Here is a 6000-nt window from a genome sequence, read left to right as displayed (position 1 = left end):
AGAAATGAACCCACACACCTATGGTCACTTGATCTTTGACAAGGGAGCTAAAATCATCCAGTGGAAAAAAGACAGCATTTTCAACAAATGGTGCTGGCACTACAGGCAGTTATCATGTAGAAGAATGCAAATTGATCCATTCCTATCTCCTTGTACTAAGGTCAAATCTACATGGATTAAGGAACTCCACATAAAACCAGAGACACTGAAACTTATAGAGAAGGTGGGGAAAAGCCTCGAAGAGATGGGCACAGGGGAAAAATTCCTGAATAGAACAGCAATGGCTTGTGCTGTATGATCGAGAATGGCCAAATGGGACCTCGTAAAATTGCAAAGCTTCTGTAAGGCAAAAGACACCGTCAATAAGACAAAAAGGCCACCAACAGATTGCGAAAGGATCTTTACCTATCCTAAATCAGATAGGGGACTAATATCCAATATATATAAAGAACTCAAGAATGTGGAATCCAGAAAATCAAAGAACCCATTATGGATTGGCAGGATCAATATAGTAAAAATGGCTATCTTGCCAAAAGCAATCTACAGATTCAATGCAATCCCCATCAAAATTCCAACTCAATTCTTCAAGGAATTGGAAAGGGCAATCTCCACATTCATCTGGAATAACAAAAAAACCTAGGATAGCATACCATATGGCAGGATCTCCTGCCATACCCGGAGATCCATCCCATAATCAGCCTCCAAAAGCTGACACCATTGCATACACTAGCAAGATTTTGCTGAAAGGACCCTGATATAGCTGTCTCATGTGAGACTATGCTGTGGCCTAGCAAACACAGAAGTGGAAGCTCACAGTCATCTATTGGATGGATCACAGGGCCCCCAATGGAGGAGCTAGAGGAAATACCCAGGGAGCTGGGGGAATCTGTAACCCTATAGATGGAACAACAATATGAACTAACCAGTACCCCCCCCCCAGGCTCTTGGCTCTAGCTGTATCTGTATCACAAGATGGCTTGGTCGGCCATCAGTGGAAAGAGAGGCCCATTGGTAGTGCAGACTTTATATGCCTCAGTACAGGGGAACGCCAGGGCCAAGAGGTGGGAGTGGGTGGGTGGGGGAGCAGAGCTAAACAAAGAATTCTCACCTGAGGAATACCGAATGGCTGAGAAGCACCTGAAAAAATGTTCAACATCCTTAATCATCAGAGAAATGCAAATCAAAACAACCCTGAGATTCCACCTCACATCAGTCAGAATGGCTAAGATCAAAAATTCAGGTGACAGCAGATGCTGGCGAGGATGTGGAGAAAGAGGAACACTCCTCCATTGTTGGTGGGATTGCAAGCTTGTACAACCACTCTGGAAATCAGTCTCGCAGTTCCTCAAAAAACTGGACATAGTCCTACCAGAGGATCCCGCAATATCTCTCTGGGCATATATCCAGAAGATGTTCCAACTGGTAAGAAGGACACATGCTCCACTATGTTCATAGCAGCCTTATTTATAATAGCCAGAAGCTGGAAAGAACCCAGATGCCCCTCAACAGAGGCATGGATACAGAAATTATGGTACATTTACACAATGGAGTACTACTCAGCTATTAAAAAAATGAATTTATGAAATTCCTAGGCAAATGGATGGACCTGGAGGGCATCATCCTGAGTGAGGTAACACAATCACAAAGGAACTCACATGATATGTACTCACTGACAAGTGTATATTAGCCCAGAAACTTAAAATACCCAAGATATAAGACACAATTTGCGAAACACATGAAGCTCGGGAAGAACGAAGACCAAGGTTTGGATACTTTGCCCCTTCTTGGAATTGGGAGCAAGGTACCCATGGAAGGAACTACAGAGACAGAGTTTGGAGCTGAAATGAAAGGATGGACCATTTAGAGGCTGCCATACCCGGAGATCCATCCCATAATCAGCCTCCAAAAGCTGACACCATTGCATACACTAGCAAGATTTTGCTGAAAGGACCCTGATATAGCTGTCTCATGTGAGACTATGCTGTGGCCTAGCAAACACAGAAGTGGAAGCTCACAGTCATCTATTGGATGGATCACAGGGCCCCCAATGGAGGAGCTAGAGGAAATACCCAGGGAGCTGGGGGAATCTGTAACCCTATAGATGGAACAACAATATGAACTAACCAGTACCCCCCCCCCCAGGCTCTTGGCTCTAGCTGTATCTGTATCACAAGATGGCTTGGTCGGCCATCAGTGGAAAGAGAGGCCCATTGGTAGTGCAGACTTTATATGCCTCAGTACAGGGGAACGCCAGGGCCAAGAGGTGGGAGTGGGTGGGTGGGGGAGCAGGTGTTGGAGGGTGTGGGGGACTTTTGGGATAGCATTGGAAATGTAAATGAAATAAATACTCAATAATAAAAAAAAAAAAAAAGAATGACCATACAGAGACTGCCCCACCCAGGGATCCATAAAAAAAAAGAAAAAAGAAAGAAAGAAAGAAAAAGAAATGATATAACCTCAAATACTCAGTATCCTTACTTTAAATTTAATTTAATCAACAACAAAATAAAACCTAGCAAACTCTAAATTACAGAAGCAATGAACCACAGAAACAAATGAAGGATGAAATCATACTATTATCTCTAGAGACTCAACAAGACATTTGACTTGACAACATTCTATGTCTTTTCATGATTAAAAAGTCTCAAAAAATTAGGCAATTTCAGTGATAAAAAGTTGAGAACTTTCGCTGTAAGACCACAGACAAGACAAGGAGTTCACTTAAGTCACCCCTATTCAACATGAGTTCATTAGTTTTGTTTTTTAATTTTTTTTTTTTTTGCTTTGGCCTCTACTGTATCTCAATTTTCAAATTCAATTCCTCTCAGAACATATTAAGATAAATTGAGTTGAATATAACTTATTCCAAAACAGAGTTACTTTTTGAGAATTCCAACTTGGTGCTGGAGAGAGAGCGCCGCAGTTAACAGTGCTTGCTGCTCCTGCAGAGGATCCGAGTTTATCTCCTATCACCCACATAGTGGCTCCCCGCCATCTGTAACTCAGTTTCAGGATATTCAACATTATCTTTTGGCCACTGCTGGCACCAGCAAACATGTGTTGTACATATATGAGGACAAAACACTCATACACATAGAATTAAAAAGATCTAAAAATTAATTAAATTAAAATTTCAATACAGATTAAAGAGAAAAAAGTTTAATTATCTTTATTTATAAATCGTACTATTTAATTTATAAAACTCCAGACTCTACCCTAAAGCACACACACACACACACTTACTCTTAAAGGAGAAAAAGAAATAATTTTTAATTATTATTAAAATTGTAGGGTCCATGAGTCAACTTTTCCTTTTGTGAAGGCACACTGAATCATTCCCACAGACTAGCTTGGGCCAACGTCTACAAATATTAATCACTCTCTCACTTCAGAAAGTAGAAACAAAGAATAGGAGGCGGTGTCACAAAGTGCTCTGATTAAAACAACAATGCTCAAAGTGAGGGTGTGCCATCAATTTCAGTTTTTAAAATAAGATATATAGATACCTGAAAGGAGAATGAAAATTTACTAGGCGAAGCAGAAATTATATGCCTATGTTTTCCAAACACTGTATAGGAATTAGGACTTTCCTGATCTATTTAAGTCTAGCAACTCAGCCAGCTTTGCCTGGCTACTTTCCACCTATTTGCAGGTATAATTATCTCCCAGCAACTCCTCTGACATGACTTCTCTGTCTAAATATAAGGACAATGGCTGTCTCATGTACTTAAAGAGTTTGCTTTAAGGACTGTAGGTGGGTTCCGGAATGATTTTAGTATGTGTCTTTCTAGTCTTGTTTTAATTTCTTCCTAAAAGCAATGTGTATTTCTTGTAGAACTTCAGAAAGAGTGTGTAACTCTAATAAATCAAGACTAAAAAATATGATCAGAAAGTTGATTAAAATCATTTAACATATTCAATATCTACACATAGAGATATAAATATAAAACCAACTTTCTGTTTTAAAACTTTTAAAAGATGATTTATTTTTGTTTTATGTGCATTGGTGTCTTTGCCTGCATTTATATTTGTGTGAAGTTGTCAGATTCCTTGGAACCGAAGTTATAGACAGTGCCATGTGGGTGCTGAGAATTGAACCTGGGTCCTTTAGGAAAAACAGCTACTGCTCTTATCCACTGAGAAATCTCTACAACCGCTGTTTTGGAACTTTTTAATGGCTGTGTGGTCTATATTTTTTATTCTGACTTCGTAGGTCCTTTTGATAACCCTATTCTGGTTCTATTTAATCAAAATAGTTCTTTGCTATCAGACATCAGATTTGTCTTGGTGCTAAAATATACCCTACAGGAAGAGCTTACAGAAGAAAGGACACAGTCTTGTTGAGAGCTGTAGACATTTCTGTTCATTTGGGTATGGGAGGCATGCCAGTGACGTGATGGGAACGTGGGGCAGAGACAATTTCATCACACAGGGGCAGGTAGTAGTGAAAGAGGCTTGGACCAGCGCCTTTGCTAAAACCTTCAAAGACTCACCTCACAGTAACCCACGGTTATTAGCCAGGTCTCACTTCCTAAAGGATCTATAACCTCCCCAAGTAATCCCACCAGCTGGGAACACTAAAACACAAACCCATAGCCTTATGACAATCTCTGGAAACTGAGCTATTGTGAGCATTCTTGATGATATTCCAAAAATAAACTTTTCAGAGTAAATATACCAAATGAATGCATATTGTAGACTGTTAGTGAATGTCACCAAGCTGCTGTTCTGAGAAGATGCACTAAGGAGCCCCATAGTTCTCTGCAAGAAAAGGGATGGTGGAAATATTATCAGAAACCTGTCCTACAGGAAGAAATGAGGGCAACATGTCATTATCTGCTTAGATTTTACTTCAGGAAATGTTTTTCATATAGACTGGTATCTGTGATTTGGTGTAAAAAACAAAACAAAACAAAAGCAAAATCAAAACAAACAAGCAAACTGGTACTCAGTGGCCATGCCCACTCTTCAAGCAATCGGAATCTAGAATAGCTTTTATGATGTTTGTGTTGCCAGATAATAAGAAACTATTTTGACACAATCTCCCAAGGGGATTTCTAGACAAATATAGATGATTCGCCTCAGAGTACTGGCTATAAACAGAGCTTAACAAGGAAGGAGGGAGACTTGGGAGAGTTTTTCCTCTGAGCAACAGCAATGTCTATCATTAAAGAATTTACAAATGAAGGGAAACTCTGAATCATTTAAATATGGACAACTAAGATAAGGATGACAGGAGTCCATAGGCATGCAAGTGGAAGGTGTGGCATTCAATGTGGGTGTGGCTGAGTTCAAGTGTGGTGTGGTGACGGTATTCTCTCTGCTGCGGACATACAAAAATAGGAGTCAGGTCTCTGTGAATGGCCTGGAAAGGGCGGGGCATTGGACTGGCAGGAGTATATGTCAGTAATATGCCTAACTTCGCAGCAAGATCTAACAGCAAAGATGGAAGCCATGCCATTTCTTTCTGTGACACACTTAACTTCTAAGTCTTCCATACAAACTTAAGTCCAAAGTCTCCCTGATACCGACCCTCATCCCTCCACCTTGTGTTCTGTACTGTCATCTGTATTAGCTGCTGTTTAACATTAAGAAAGCTAATGTTCTGACTTGTGTGGCACTGAGAAAATAGGTGGTTATTAAAACATTTCTGTTACATGCCTCATACATTGTCTTTTTAAACAGAAAATTGAGAAAATATGTCCATGATGAACTCATTTAATTTATGTCTTAACTCCTAAAAGAAAAAAATGTATCACGGGGTTTTGTTGTTGTTAAATTTTAAGTCTTTGCAATTTTAAGTGGTCTTAGACTATGCCTGCATTCTTATGTTCTTACAAGAATATATGCTCTTATATTACATAAATTCATTATCACTTAGTTTTAAAGCTAGTAATATAGTTTTGCCCAGAACAGCATACTATATTTCTACTATACTATTAAATTGAACTGAATAGAAAGTGTAGAGCTTTTCAAACCACACCTTCTTTCAGTGCTTAT

This window comes from Mus caroli, unplaced genomic scaffold, assembly GCF_978045245.1.
Source record: "Mus caroli unplaced genomic scaffold, Mus_caroli_1 scaffold_3, whole genome shotgun sequence".
Taxonomy (NCBI): Eukaryota; Metazoa; Chordata; class Mammalia; order Rodentia; family Muridae; genus Mus; species Mus caroli.
Note: the sequence above shows the minus strand (reverse complement) of the source record.